The sequence below is a fragment of the Grammomys surdaster genome, unplaced genomic scaffold, assembly GCF_004785775.1.
Source record: "Grammomys surdaster isolate TR1022 unplaced genomic scaffold, NIH_TR_1.0 225, whole genome shotgun sequence".
In the NCBI taxonomy this organism is placed as follows: Eukaryota; Metazoa; Chordata; class Mammalia; order Rodentia; family Muridae; genus Grammomys; species Grammomys surdaster.
The window spans coordinates 1,158,761-1,175,583 of NW_021604670.1; the positions used below are offsets into that span (position 1 = coordinate 1,158,761).

Here is a 16,823-nt window from a genome sequence, read left to right on the forward strand (position 1 = left end):
CTCCATAGAGCACACTCCATAGAACATACTCCATAGAGCACACTCCATACAACATACACTATAGAGCACACTCCATACAACATACACTATAGAGTGCACTCCATAGAACACACTCCAGATCCAGTGGCACACAGCTCAAATAATCAACTTCTGATTAACAAGGTCTTTGACTTGCAGGCACAGAGGACGTTAAACGATCCTCCTTTTGTAACAGAGAAAGGTATCTGAAAGTCATGTGCATTTCAAATGACTATTAGTTCTACCTTGTTCCAAAGCACTTCAAAGACCAGATGAAGAGCAACAAATCTCAAAAGGCCTTAGCTAAGAGGAGTTCTGGAATTTAGATGACCAGTAATGAGCCAAGGAAACAAAGATAATGCAAAAGCTATATAGAATAGTTGGGCAATTGTTTGAGGAAATTATAAGAGGAAAATTATCCATAAAAATGTATGTCCATTAAAAAAACACTGTTTATTTATTAAATGGTGGGCCTTGGAGATTGCAACTCTCCCATAGCTTACAAACAAACATGAAAGACAGATATGGAAAATTAATCACACTGATGAGTATAGTATTAGTACCATGATAGGGAACTGCACAACTCTGCAGAGTGGTTTAAAGTGAACTTAATAAGACCTGATTGGCATGGGAGAGGAAGGTTTGTAGATATTTTACATAAAATAGCTATAGGTTCAGTGAGATGGCAAAAAGGTAGTTACCATGAGACCCTGGTGACCTGTGTTAGCTCCCTGGGATTCATGTAAAAGTGAGAGAACTCCATAAATTTGTCCTCAGACTTCCCGCCACATCCTGTGGTACATGCACATGTGCACATGGATGCACACACACTAACAATATAAATAAATACATTTCTAGAATAAAGCTAAAGAGGATTCGAGTTACTGAGGCTATGCAGCCATAAAAAGACAGAATGATTTTTCCAGAAGGATGACTACAGGTCAGTATTTTTTAAAAATGATTAGTTAGAAGGAATACCTTCTGAAATCTTAAATTTGTCCTAAAGTTGACATTAAATTATACTTGTTGCTTCATAAAGCCTATGGTAAGTTACTTCTAGAATGTTTCTGCCTTCCGATCTCCATGGAAGGAATCCAGTTCCCCAACCCTATTTTCCATGGCCTCACCCATTTTCTTTTTGTTCTCTGTGATCCTTTCATGGATACAGCAACTGTTTGAGCAATGGCTTCATCCTCAAAGTTCCTTCTAAGATGTTAGACATCTAACAGAATAGATACCACAATGCACAAGACTGGAAATAACAAAGGAAATTACTAATGTGTAACTAGGAGTTGAGAATCGGGCAAATGAACTCTGGAAGTGACTGGACTGTGTGCCTGTAACAAACTATTTTTATGCAGGAATTGTGCCAAGCCAGTTTCTTCCAGGGGCATTCCCACTTCCCATCCCTGCTTTCCAGCCAAATGAGGTCCTTGTCTGTCTGATGGAGAGAAAGACATTTTCTCCCCATCTTCAAATGCTCGAAATTACCATTCAGGATAAATAAATAAGTGAATGAATGAATAAATAAATAAATATTGGTTAGTTATAAGGAGCATCAGACAAGCTGAGCATCCATACAGATATGTGTTGTTGGACACTTGGCACATTTGACATGTTGAACATGTCAGACATTTGACATCCTGGGAAGTATCAGAGTTGGAAGGAGTGTGGTACTAACAAGCTGGGGACTTTTTAAAAACTGGAACCTTGGAGTGATCTGATAGAAGCTTCACATTTTACAACAAAAAGGAGCGTGATCTGTAGTTGTACAGAGTAAAGCTAAAGCCAGACCTCAAGTTCTCACTCCAGGGCAATAAAATAAGTGACCAAATCTATATTGAGGGTAGGGGAATTCAGAACAGTTACAAATCTGTCAGCATAGCACCAGGAGAAACTAGGACAAAAGAGAAAAAAAAAACATTGAAGAGAGTTAATCAAAAAGTAGGAAAAAATATAAAGCAAAGGGAATAGAGATACCGAGAGATGAGATACCCAAGCCCAACAATGATGACCTTCCCAACCCAACTTAATCAAAGAGGCTTTCATGGTTTGAGGATGAGCTGCCCTCTCCATAGCCTCTTGTATTGAATGTTTAGACCTCCATTCACCACGATGTTTTGGGAAGGGGTTAGAGGAAGTAGAGACTTGCTGGAGGAAGTTGGTCACTGGGAGCATGCCTCTGAAGGTTGCACCTAGTCTCCAGCTCCTTCCTCTCTCTGCTTCCTGTGCTTAGGGTGTGAGTTAACTCTGCCACTGTCTCCCACCACAGCAAATGCCACTTCACCACTAGCACAGAATAAACAAAGACATGAACCACAGATGAAGACCTCTAAAGTTGTGAGTCAATTGGAACCGTTCCTCCTCTAAGTAGTCTTCTTGTTGATTTGGTCACAATGAGGATAAGACTAGATAACACTGAGGCAAATTCCCTCACGGAACCTTGTTTATTCGTTACCAAGAAATGTGTGGTGTGGCATGACTGTTTGAACTCAACCACTTTTACTTTCTGGGCTCTTCTGTTACCTAAGTAGTCTTCCAAGTTCCCTAATCATCTATGCTGCCCCAAAATGTGTGTGTCATCACCCAGAAAAAGACATTTCTGTTCTCCATGACAACACCCTTAACTTTTCATCATTCTGTTCTTTAGCTATTAATAAAGAAAATAATTTGGTGACTTGGATTGCACACACACACACACACACACACACACACACACACACACACACACGACGGGGGGGGGGGTGGCGCTAAGAATCTCCCACTGAAAACTACTACAGGAGCAAACCATGAAAGCAATTCAGAATCATGATGGCTGCTGAGATTGGCCAAAGGAAATCTAGGCCACCTGGCAATTTTTCTATTATGCTGTTCAGGAAAGAAAGCTAACATTTGTATTATATGCTGGACAGAAAATACTGTTATAGCCTTTACAAACACCATCCATATGAAGTGTTGTGATGTTGAAGAAAAGGAACCTATTGTCCATTTTATAGGCTAAAAAAATTAAAATCTCAAGCCAGACATGGTAGTATACAGCCTATAATCTTAGCACTAAAGAAACAGAGGTGAAAGATCATGAATTTGTAGCCAACCTAGACCACATATAAATGGCTTTATCTCAAAAAGAAAGAAAGAGTGAAAGAGAGAAGGAAAGGAAGGAAGGAAGGAAGGAAGGGAGGGAGGGAGGGAGGGAGGGAGGGAGGGAGGAAGGAAGGAAGGAAGGAAGGAAGGAAGGAAGACTCACAGATGCTCAATAAACCCAAGATCCCATTGCAGAAATATGAAATTTGAACTCATATCTCATTGGTATTAAGTCTACTATAATTCAGCAAACTCCATTGCAAATATCATGAAGAAATCTACTTTACACATCATTCTACCTCTAACAATGCTTGGGACATGATTGATATAATTGATAAAGGAAACACATTAATAAATGAACAGGTTAACAATGAATGAGACTAGATGCTGAAGAATAGCACATTCAGTAAAGCACTTGATAACCAAGCTTGACACATTGGTATTCACTTGTAACATCAGAGCTAGAGAGAGAGAGATAGGTGGTTCCTTGGGACTCAATAGCCAGCCAGCCAAGTCTAATTGGTGAGCCCAGAGGAAAAAGAGACCGTTTCCAAAAATAGCCAGGTGCATAGTGTCTGCAAAATGGCACTCAAGGTTGTCTTTGACCTTCACATGCACACCCACACACACAAAATGCACGTGCACCTACTCACACATACATACACAAACACACACACACATACATATGTACATACATACATACATATATACATACATACATACATACATACATACATAAAAATGAGACTATCATCAATGTATTCAATAAATCCTTGAGTACTGGGTTTTGTGCTACATTTTGTGAGTGAAGAGAAGAATAAAATATAGTCTCTGGACTTCAACAGACTTATAGTCTGTTAACTCAAAGGATGAAAATAATCAAAACCATGAAGGAAAATACTGATAGATTTAACTATGGAAAAAGCCAAAAACCTCTCTGCAACCAGAGTATTATGTAATGAAGTTTTTCACTTGGTGGCAAACATTGTTACACATAACACCTAACGGTAATGTCTTTAAAATTTCTGTGAATTAACAAGGCAGTGGCTACCTCCAGCTAATCAAACTGTCAGGCACAGGGATCAGAAGTGGGGCAGAAGCAGTGTGAGCACTCACAGCTTGCACACTTAATACTCCACTTCCTTTATAATTTTAAAGTAAAAATTAAATAGGACAGAACACACAACTAACCAAATTAATGAAGGATTCAAGTTTATCACTGACTTGTCTGTCTCCTTCCTTAGAGAGTGAAGCAATGGGGAAACCCTATGCTTTGCCCACCTTCACCTCTGCAGTGCCCAAGCACTGTGTCTACAGAGTATAGATATGTTTAATATGGTTTGGTTGAATTGGTACAACTTCAGTAGCCACCAAATGTAATTGACTTTAAAGCCAGGGAACTATTTTTCTTTAATTTATTTACTTATTCACTTTACATCCCAATATTAGGCCCCCTCCTCCTCCCCTCTTCACATAGCTCCTCCCCCCATACCTATTCCCTTCTCCTCTGAGAAGGGGAAGCTCCCCCAAAGGGAATTATTTTGTGAGTTTCTCTTTGCCTCACACAAAGGATCGCCCATGGGACAGTGAAATGCTCAATCTCAGAGTTTTGTCACATCATCCTCATTTGTAAAATGGGAAATAGCTTTTAATCCCTGAACTTTTTTTGTATTAAGAGACATTTTTGTAAGCATGGCAAAAAATGATACACACACACACAATATCCACATGAAACCACCATCTCTGTTGCCCCCCACCCTGAGATAAAAATAATTGTTTTCCTCAGAGGTCTTGGAGCTAAGGTACCTAAGAAAAGAGAACTAATAATGCTTTGTGTCCCGCTGTGTGCCTGTGCTCCCATATACTTCAAACACTCATGGACAGGAAGCAGGCCAGGCTGACAGAACACTAAGGAGGATCGTCTGTTTCTTTCTGAAGCCCTTTGATGCTTGCCCTCTTCTTGTAGGGTTGACCTTAATAGGAAGTCGATTCTCTGCACACCTAAAAGCAGCCTGACACACACATCTTGGTATGAGGATACAGGACAGGATGAGGGATTACTGAGGGATGCACCTGAGCAGTTGCCATAGATATCTGCACCAAACTAACCCAAAGCCCAAAGTGTTCCTGGGCCTGACAGCCATTCCTGAGATTTAATTTTTAATTTTTAAAAAATTACATGTTGTGGTAATAAAAGCATAAAGGAGGAGGGAAGATGGGATGGGGGTTCTCGGGAGGGGAAAGGGGGAAAGGGGGTGACATCTGTAGTGTAAATAAATAAAATATTCAATAAAATTACATGTCTTTATTTATAGTGTGAATGTGTGTGTGCACACATGCGTGCATACACACACACATATGTATGTATGTATGTATGTATGTATGTATGTATGTATGTATGTATAAGCTAGTGATCAAACTCAGGTAGTCAGACTTGATGGCAAATTCCTTTTAGTTCAGGGGCAAAAGTATGATGCAGATTCCATAAGAAAACTTTATATGCTACCAAGCACTGGCTCCTCACAATGTTCTTATTACAAAGACATGCTTGACTAGCATTTTAACACTAAAGCAAGGGAGTGGAGGAATAATGTCAGCTTGATTTTACAGTCAGAGAATATTCCACAAAACTGTTGGCAGGCATTCCTTATTAACTATTCATAGGATTTTAAAGACAGAGAGAAAAATGGATTTGCAAGTCTCTTGAGGGAGCTGATTTCATTATGTGTTCCAATCAGATACTCTAGCATGTATCAACTATTTCCACATTTAAGTCAAATTATAGTATGCTAGTTTATTCACTATTTCCATGTGAGATGGGCTGTCGCCATACTGCCTGGGCTGGCCCTGAACTTCTGCACCTAAGCGTTTCTCCCATCTCAGTGTCCCAGGTGGCTGGGACTACAGGCATGTACAATCACACCCAGCCAGTATACCTTGTTCACTTTTTCTTCTCCAGCTACTTCCCACCCTTCTTTACCCAGCTCTGGCCATGTAAGGGACATTATTAAATGGTTTCCTGCCCCTGAAACAGAGCCAGCAGGTCATGGGCCTCCACAAGTATTGATGATTGCTATGAGTGTATGGCTTGTTTATATAATAGTGTATGTATTTTCACATTCTTCCAAGAAAAGTCCCCTCTGCCTAGGTTAATAACTCCATGATAATCAGGGACAGTGTATGTCCAGGAGACAAGGGAATGTCTATGTCTCAGCAAAATGGTAGAATGCTGTGACCATCAGGATAGTCCTTAAGGCTGTGGGAAAGAACATTGAAAACATGAGTTTGAAAATATATAATTTCTCAAGTATGTAAAATATAAGGATGCAATATGAATTATATAAGAAGCTTCACAGATCTAAAGGAACAGAGGCAGTTGCACTATGAGCCAACTTGTCAGAAAGATACAAAGAAAAGACAGATACAAAGGTAGGCAGATTCCTGAGTTAAAAGTCAACCTGGGACAGAGGGAGTTTAGGTACTGGCCCAGGGCATAGTATGGATGGTAATTTCAGGATGGAGTCCTACCCAGGTATCTTATTGTCTGTGCTTGTGTTTGCTGTCTCTTTCTAAGAATCAAGGGGCTGGGGTCATAGGATGCTGATTCACAGGAATAATCAAAAGAGAACCTGGGGTAAAAATATGTAAAATAAAAGATTGGGCTTTCGGTCTGTGAAAAGATGAGCTACTCAGAGATTTTTTAGTATTGCAACAGAGATGCCTCGAATGTCTTTAGCAGAGAGCTATCTGGAGATCTCCAGAGAAAGCAGAAGAGAGAGAGAGAGAGAGAGAGAGAGAGAGAGAGAGAGAGAGAGAGAAATCTGGAAAGCTGTCTCTAGCCACAAGAGTACATCAGATCCCCTCGAACTGGATTTATAGGCAGTTGTAAGCCACCATGTAGATGTTGGGATCTTAAGTAGGGTTCTCTGCAAGCAAATGCTCTTAACCTCTAAGCTGTCTGTCTTCCCAATCTTTCATTTTCATTTCTCAATTTTTCTAATTTTGGGTTTCTCTTAGGGTTTTACTGCTTTGAAAAGACACCATGACCAAGGCAACTCCTACAAAGGACAACATTTCATTGGGGCTGGCTTACAGGTTCAGAGATTCATTCCACTATCATCAAGGTGAGAGTATGGCAGTATATAAACAGGCATGGTTCAGGAGGAGCTGAGAGTTCTACATCTTCATCTAAATACTGCTAGCAGAATACTCGCTTCCAGGTAGCTAGGGCAAGTGTATTAAAGTCTACCCCCACAGTGCCACACATACTCCAACAAGGCTATACCTCCTAATAGTGCCACTCCCTGGGCCAAGTATATCCAAACCATCACAGGGTTGTTGTAAATGATGTCATGCTGACAGGAGCCTGATCATGCTGACAGGAGCCTGATATAGCCGTCTCCTTAGAGGTCTGCAAGAGTCTGACATACTCAAAGGCAGATGCTCACAGCTAACCATTGAACTGATCATGGGGTTCCCAATGGAGGAGGAGTTAGAGTGAAGACTGAAGGAGTTGAAAGGGTTTGCGGCAACAATACCAACCAACCAGAGCTCCCAGGGTCTAAACCACCAGCCTGAGAGCACATTGGGAGAGACCCATGGCTCCAGGTGTATATGTAAGGGAGGAGGCCTTGTCGGGTACAGGTAGGAGAGGAAGTCCTTGGTCTAGTGAAAGCTGGACGCCGAGTGTGGGGGAATTTGAGGGTGGGGAAGTGGGAGTCAGGGGTAGGTGGGGGCACATCCTCATAGAAGCAGGAGAAGGGGGGATGGGATAGGGTGTTCCTGGGTGGGGGAGGGGAATGAGATTAAGGGGATAACATCTGAAATGTAAATAAAATATCCAATAAAAAAAAATTTAAAAAAAAAGTGAAAAAAAGAAAAGAAAATGATGTGCCATTGTCAATTACATTCTCCTTCATCCGAGAGCCCATAGCCTATGTGCTAGGGCTATGTTGCCATAGATGACTTCTCACACTCCATTCTCATTCACTTGAACTATTGTAAACTGTCAGTGCTGTTGATCAAACTTCATGCCCCATTCCTTTATTGCTGCTCCTTCTCCCTGCTGATACTTGTCGACCGAAGTCCGGTTTCTTCCAAATTACAGCTCAAATCTCAAGGCTGAAAATAATTCATGTTCTATTATTTTGCACAACTCAAAATCTAGAAAGCAAACATGGGATACTATCCTAGTTTGTTTTCAGTGGCTGTGATGAACTCCATGACCAAAAGCAAATGTGGAGGAGTTTATTTGGTTTGTCCATCCTGTACATCCTAGCTGCAGTCCTTTATTGAGGGAAGTCAAGACAGTAACTTGGTAGGAGCTAAAGAAAAAGGATGCTTGCTAGAGGATGCCCTCTCTGCTCAGGCTGGTTCATATGCAACCCAGGACTATTTGCCTAGGGATGATCCCGGCCACAGTGAGCTGGGCCCTCTTACATCAATCAATAAACAAGAAAATGCCTCACAGTCATGCCATAAGAAGCAATCCATCTTTCCTGGTGACTGTAGTTTCTGGCAGTTTACAGTAAAATCCACCCAGCATAACTATCAGAACTGAAAGTCCAAACACACCACATCGGGTTTTTTTTTTTTCAACTATGGAAACTTTAAAGTACCTTAAAGTATGCCAAACGTTAGGTCATCTCTGTAACAACATCATGTGATGAAAATATAGCCAATTAACACTGAAGCCTGAATCTTAGGCTTTAGACATCATTAACTCATATCCTATAGCTTCTTCCAGCTTGTAAAGACAGGGGGAAATGAAAAATGAGAACTATGGGACCAACTGAAATGTTAAATCTACTAGTTATTATATCTACAGCCACAAATAACCAAGTTATTGTTAAAATGAGTTTTCATCAACCTTTTTTTAACAGAGTTTCACTATGCAGCCTTAGCTAGACTGTAACTTTCCAGCTAGAGCAGGCTAGCCTTGAATTTACAGGTATCCACATGCCTCTGCCTCCTGAGTCTTGGGATTAAATGTGTGTGTGTGTGTGTGTGTGTGTGTGTGTGTGTGTGTGTGTTTATTTACAACCTTACTTCATTCATTAAACTACTTCTAATATCAAAAAAATCCCCTTAAATTAGCAATCTTTACTGTAGAAAAAGGAAATTGAATCTCAATCTCCAAAGTAAGTTAGCAACAGCTTGTAAAGGAAAGGAAGATGAGAGAAACTTGGTATGGAAGGACTGTATTTACACAGAGACTCAAAAATTGGCTCCAATATTATTAGAAATCAATATACATGGGGTAAGGTATGCTTCTAAAAAAATATGTGTAGACAATACTAAAAATTTAAATCAGAATGTATGTACTACAGATGGCTAGTGTAGTTGTTTGAACAAGTATGGTCTCCTTAGACTCAGGTTTTTGAATGCTTAGCTCATTGCAAGTGGCACCATTAGGAGGTATGACCTTGTTGGTGTAGGTGTGGCTTTGTTGGAGGAAGTGTGTCACTGTGTAGGCGGCCTTTGAGGTCCCAAGTTACACTCAGTGTGGCACACGGTCTCTTTCTGCTGCCTGAGGATCAACTCCTTCTCCAGCACCATGTGTGCCTGCATGTTGCCATGCTTCCTACTATGATGATAATGGTCTAAACCTCTGAAACTGTAAGCCAGCTCCAGTGAAATGTTTTCCTTTATAATATTTGCCTTGATCATGGTGTCTCTTCACAGCAATGAAATCCTAAAAAAACTAGGCACATAACATTACTATTCTAGCCAAACAAGCAAAGGAGAAAGGAGGGGATAAAAGAAAGCATTGGGGAAGTGTAAAAACAATTGAATCATAGAGCGAAGAATATTGGAAGGCAAGTTTGAGGATTATTTATGATTTAACAGACATACAAGAAAACAAGTTATGTTAAACAGATGTACAAGAAAACAAATATTCAAAACTACAGAAAAACTTATATCTTCCAAGATACTGCTAATGCGACCCACAAAACTCATAAAATCTGAAAAGCAAATGGATGGGCAGAGCTTAGAGGAATGTATAGCCAGTTAGACTGAGAATGTGCAGTTGAGTTTTTCTAACTTGGATACATTTGACCAGCTCAAAGACAATATTCAAAATAATTAACAATGTGGACCAGTCAAAACAGATGCCTCATCAGTAAGGGGAATCCAAGAACCCCAATGGGCCAGACAGTATCCTTTTGTTGCTGAATGATAGATCAGTCTAGAAATTCTAAGGAAGGACTATGCAGCCGAGGTGGTGGGAGAGGTAGGGCCCAGCAGGCCTAACAGCAGTTCCTGAGTAAATGACACAGGATTATGCCACTCATTAACAGCTCAGCTCATGCAAGAACTAGTGTGCAACACTGTAATATTAGCTTTGTTTTTCTCTTCACTCCAACTGTCTCCTTAATGCACCCAACAAAGAGCAATTTCTAGGTTGGTATTGCTACACCATGACAAAACTCCATACCACACTACAGTAAATCAACTTAAACAACATATTTTGTTGGAGAAAAAAAAAAACCAAACCAATCTCTTTTTTAAAACATATAAAGCTATCTTCTAAAGAATTATTAAAAGATTTTTTTTAAGTAAAAGAATTTCTAGAAAATAGAAAGAACTCTACTCTCATTCCTGCTGTAATAATCTCACACTGCTTTGAGGAGCAAAATTATTAACATGCTAATTTTTGTATTTTTTTTAGCTTTGTTTACTTTAATTTTTGTGTGTTTTGTTCTGTTTTTCTTTTTTTATTTTTTCTCAAATCGTAATTAATTCACACAGGGGTTATAAACACAGAAAGGCAGGATGTGGGGAAGGGAATGACACTGGAGTGTGGGTGTTCAGGGGGAATACAGATATCTTTCAGAACAGGGTATCGGCTAGGTGAAGGTTCAGGGGACAATTCACTATGACTCTGCCTATGACTCGCTTGTCCTTATCTAAGTTGGTATTGTCAAATTTTTGTATTTATAAACAAATCAAGAAGTATTCTCAGGAAATAAAACTTAAGAGAGAAAGAAAATAAAAATAAAGAGAAAATGATAGTCATAAGATTTCAAAGAAACTATCTCATTGTGAAAATCTCAATTAGAAATAAATAAGTTCATTCATTAAACTATTTGTCATCTGTATATAATATAGGTTTATCCTCAAAGCCAAATATGCTTACTATACCAATATTATATGAGTACATGACATAATAGTGAAGCATAAAATCCATAGAGTCTACAAACTATCTGTAAAGTTTTATCATTTTTTTAAATTCAAAGACATGGAAAGATATTAAGTGATTTTTGTTTTTTGGTTTTTTGTTGTTGTTGTTGTTGTTTATTTTTGTTTTTCAAGACAGGGTTTCTCTGTGTAGTCCAGGCTGTCCTGGAGCTCACTCTGTAGACCAGGCTGGCCTCGAACTCAGAGCTCTGCCTGCCTCTGTCTCCAAAAGCTGGGATTAAAGGCGTGCACCACCACTGCCTGGCTGACATTAAGTGATTTTTAATAAAGTGAAATGAGACTATAGAGACTAACTGCCATTCCAGAGGACCTGGGTTCAATTCCCAGCACTGGCATGGTGGCTCACAAGCATCTATAACTTCAAATTAAAACAAGAATAAAACTTGGTGATTGTTAAAACCAAAATCATGTTTAATAAATAAAAACAAAGGTAAAAATATTAAAAACATAGAAAGCTGTTGTGTGGTTTTAATAAGGTGGGATGGAGAGGATACTGAGATTGTTCAGTTACAAGCACTTGTCACTTTTGTAGAGGACCTGGGCTCAATTCCCAGCACCCATGTGGTGACTCACAACTATCCATAGCACCAGCTTCGAGAGATATAATTTCACTTCTATAGATGCTAAGCATGTGTGTGAAGCACAGACACATCTCCAAAAAAAATATTCACATTATGATAAAATGAATAAACCTAATTTTAAAAAGACAGAATTTGGTAAGATGGAAACTTGAACTAAATCAATGCATAAATTTGACATCCTCCCAATTGACATTCCAACAGGTAACACAGAAAGGAGAGAGAGAGAGAGAGAGAGAGAGAGAGAGAGAGAGAGAGAGAGACTCAGACACAAACACAAAGGTGGTTCTTGGTGTAAACTTGTCTGCATTAGCCCAGGATAAATGGTATCTCTCTCACTCATTAAGCCAGCAGGTCACACTCACAGATGCTCTGCCTGTGTCAGACTGTACCTATGTGTGCCCGTGTGCACATGAATTCTTGTTATTCTTATTTCTAGCTGAGGTTAAAGCTGACCTGCTTGCCTAGAGGAATGGCAAGTTGACCAATGAGGAGGCACAGGCAGAGGCAGACAAGAGGACATTCAAATTAAATTAGACCAGACCAAGGGCCAAAGAACAGCTTCAGAGAAAACGATGAGAATGTAAGCACCCTTGCAAAGGAATGCGTGTGGAGGGCAACTCACTTCCGAAGAGAGGGCTACAAATTCGCCTTATCTAGAAAATTCTAACAGTAGCTATCTCTGGATAGCAGTGTTGTACACAAAGAATAAAAAGATAAAATCTTTAAAATTGAATTCCTGGGAAGAAAGGAAGAACACCTTCATCCTGATGACAGCCTAACCAGCCCTCCCTGATTCCAGGTGCTTGGGTAGAGCTGTCTATCTCAAAAAAGATCATGGAAACTTAGCACTGTGGAAAAAAAAAGATGTGACAGAGGCCAGGGAAATGGGATACCTCCAGTTTCAGTTCTGACTGCCTCATATCACTTAGGCAGTTCTGAATCATAAACAAGCTATTTAGCCTTTGTACCTCAGACTGGTCATCAGTAAAGAGAAGTCAAGATGCTTATTCTAAGCATTTTCATAAGGATGGGTACGTGAACATATAAGTATGGAAAGCATCTTTTGTAGATTTTATAGATGTGATGTTAGGTGTGTGAGAGGCTGGGTTGAGATAGCAGGGGCCTTGAAGGGATGATGTCGGTAAACAGGCATGAAGTTAGGAGACAGACATTTACTAGTCTACTCTACCGCAGGATGACTGAGTGAGATGACAGTGCTTTGCACACTTTGAAAAGCTAAGAAAAGGGACTTTGAACTTTGAACATAGCCAGCCAGCCATGCTAGTCCATACCTGGAACCCCAGCACTTGAGAAGTGGAAGCAGAGGGAGCTGTGATTTAGGGTTATCCTCTGCTAAATAGGGAGTTGAATGTCAGCCTGGGCTTCATGAGAGCTTGTCAAGAAAGAAAGGATGAAGGGAAGGAAAGGTGGGAGGGAGGTCAAGGAAAGGAAGCTGGTAAGAAATTCTTCATCACAAAGATGACAAATGTTTAAGAGATGTTTATTCTGAATTGAATAGTATACAATAGTGTAATATCCCATTGTACCCTATAAATGTGTACAATATGTATGTGCTAATTTAAGAAGAATATATGCTAGACATAGTAACATAAACCTGTAATTCCAGCACCCAAGAGGCTGAGCCAAGTATAAAGCTAGCCTGTGGTACATAGAAAAATACTACCCCCATCCCTAAAATAACAAAAGGAGTATGTGACACATAGGATGACATAGTGATTATTGTGATAAAGGTGGTGATGATTTATGATCCTGGTATATTTATTTATGAATCCTTAAAGTTGTGAAGTCAATGCAAAAAAAATATGTTTTGTTTTCCCCCAAAACTGTCACAGCCAGATCCTCCTAAGTGACAACCTGCCTGCAGAGCCATCACAAGGAAAAGCAAATGTTTGTAGACAGGATTTTTTTTTTTAATCTTATATACAGGGAAAAGAGTTCTAGAGAATGAGCTAATAAACCCTTCCCAACTCTGTAACAGTAGACTAAAACAAAACAAAACAAAACGTTTTTGTTTGCATTTTACACCCATTTCTTCTCTTATTTCAAGAAGTAACAGCCTAGTGAAGCAACATCAATCTGGATAAGCAATGAGACACAGTTTGCATGTTCTGAAAACTCTGGAACTGTCCGAAGTCCGGCCGTATAGAGCTGTGTTGCAAAATCTTACTTCTTCTTTATGTATTTGTCGAATGCGTCTTCCTTCTCGAGGCAGATCTTGAAGATAAGTTTTACTTTGTAGGAGATTTACTGATTAAATCTAACTGTACCCTAAAGATGGCACATGCTTATAATACCAGGTTACAACCCCTGTGCTCCAGGTAAGATCTAGACTCTCTGGAGTCAGAATTGTAATATGACTCACTACTCAGAGCACTGGTAAAGTTATGTTAAATTGATTTAAATGTTTCAATTGTGTAATATTGAATGTATTCAAAGATAGTCAAATTTTTGCTTTATTTTGTGTGATTGAAATTTAAACTTGGCTTCTCAGGTATGTGTGACCAACTTCAAAATTGTAACATTTGAGAATGACCAACACTAAAATATCATCAACGAAGGAAAAAAACATAATGGTCCTTAGGCTCCTAAAGAACCTAAGTTTGAGGGCAGTAAGTCTCACAGAGTAAATGAGATACCTGTCTAGTCCTAGTTTATACTGCACTAATTATCAGTGCAGTAACAGTGCTATCAGCAAGCATGCCTCACCAATATGCTGTCAAACATCAAGGTCAACATGCAGCGAGTCAGAGACTTGAGAGCACTCAATGAGATGAAATATCTTAGTTTTTGTCTTAGCGGTCTTTTACTTATTTATTTTGATTTCTTTGTTTTTATGTAGGGGTGTCTTGTTTTGTTTGTTGATTTTGTTTGTTTCAGAGAGAGAGAGAGAGAGAGAGAGAGAGAGAGAGAGAGAGAGAGAGAGAGAGAGCGAAAGCAAAGTTGAGGAGGTGAGGAGGATCTAGGAGGAATTTGGGGAGAGAAGAACATGATCAGAACATATTGCATAAACTTTTTGCAATAAGTAAAATCAATGTCATAAAGCTCATTCATTAAAACATGTCCTCTCTATTAGAATAGTCAACCCAGCAAATTATTGCTTTGCATGTTATGTGATCTGAGCCTAGAGAAAGTGAAAGATGCACATCAGCTTTCCATGCCTCGTCTTCCACTTGCTAATGCAAGCTTCTACCTTTGCCTTAACCAATAATTTTTCAAGCAGAACACTCACTTATCACTTCAGGTTCTCAACTGTCTTTGCCAGAACATATTCTATAATATGTATCAGCAGTGGAGTCTAAGTAACTGAGGATGTAGATCAAAGAGGTGAGCCTCCAGAGAGTCCTAGACATGCCCTTCACCCTCACCAGCATGGAAGCTCCTGGAGTACGTTGTTGGAACTTCTATAAATTCAGTACAAAAGCCACAAGCTTACAGTCTAACAGAGCTGACAAAGGGGAGCATGTTCTAGTAGTTGATTTGGAAATAAGTATTTACAGGCAACAACCAGAAGCTCAGACTTCCAATGCTGGCTGAATCACGAGCTAATTGTAATGACAAAGGGGTCATGGTGGAAGGCTGGAGATCAGCTATGAAAAGCTGTCATCTTCCCTATACGCAACTGACATAGCTCCTAAGGCTTATATGGAAGATGGAAACAAAGTACAGAGTCTGGAGTAAATGATGTTACTCATTAAGCCAGAAGTTCTTGAGTATTCCCAGTTATTTCACAGCCCTAAAAATAAGCATGGCCTGTTCAGCCTTTAATTAAAATAAAAGTAATATGTATTTGATATTCTAATCCTGTCTTTGAGATTTACCTTCATACTTTCCTCCATACTTCCTCCTTCAGGTAAAGACAGAACGATGAGCATTCTAGAGACAGGAGGAATGTATGTTTGAGACATTACATGACATTGTAACATGGCAGCACGGAAAATCAGAATTAGCCATGTGATCTTACTTCCTATGGAGTCCTTTCTAGATTGTGGTCAATAATCTGTGGTTACACTCTGATTTTTCTCTCTTCCAGCAACACTTTACAACACAGCATAGAACAACTGTAGTTGTGTTTAAAGACAGTGGTTACAGATGTTCCCATTCAAACATCCAATCCTGTCTCTGCCTATCTTTTATTATCTGTGTGTAGATATTGTTAAGGGAACATATTGTCTAATATTACTGACTGGTTTATACAAAATAATTTTCTGTGCATCCGATTCTTTGTGTGAATGAGCTTATTTTGTAATTATAAAAATGTATCTGACACTGAAACACACAGAGGCTATACTTTAAAATGAATCTCTAGGGGCTAGAGAGAGGAGTCAGCTGTTAAGAGTATTTGCTACTCCTGCTGCTCTTACAGAGAACACGAATTCAGTTGCCAGCACTCATATGAAGTGACTCACAATGCCCTGTAACTCCAGTCCCAAGGGACCCATCACCCTCTTCTAACTTCTGTGACACTGCACACTTGTGGTGCACATAAAGACAAGCAGGTGTCCATACATACAAATAAGTAAATGGTTTTTTAAAAGAAAAAATCATTATCTAGATTTCTACTACCTAAATTTTTCTTCCCTCAGCTGAAATCGAGTACAATTTTATCTTCTGAATGTTTCCTGTGCCTTATAACATTTAAAAGATTTCTGCTCAACAATGCCAAGTTGCTTTCTAAAGGGCTGTGGTCCATAAGGGAGCACCTGTCATTAGCCTGCTGTGCATTACAGAACACTCTCGCTGGTTTCTCATCTTTTATGTTCTGACACAGAAAAATGGTCTCTTGCTTTTAATCAGTTTTAGAGCAAACTCCTTTGTACCCTTATTTGCCAGCTATACTTCCCTTTTGGGGACATTTCTTGTTGTTGTTCCTTTTCCCTATTTTTTTTTATTCTATTGATTTCAATGACTTTTAAACAA

At 39.4% G+C, this 16,823-nt stretch overlaps 1 protein-coding gene across 2 annotated transcripts in view; it reads right to left on the reverse strand.

Annotated features, from left to right (window-relative positions):
* Positions 1–16,823, reverse strand: part of Tek (TEK receptor tyrosine kinase) — a 118,307-nt gene that overhangs the window by 84,627 nt on the left and 16,857 nt on the right. The gene's annotated exons all lie outside the window — the stretch shown is intronic.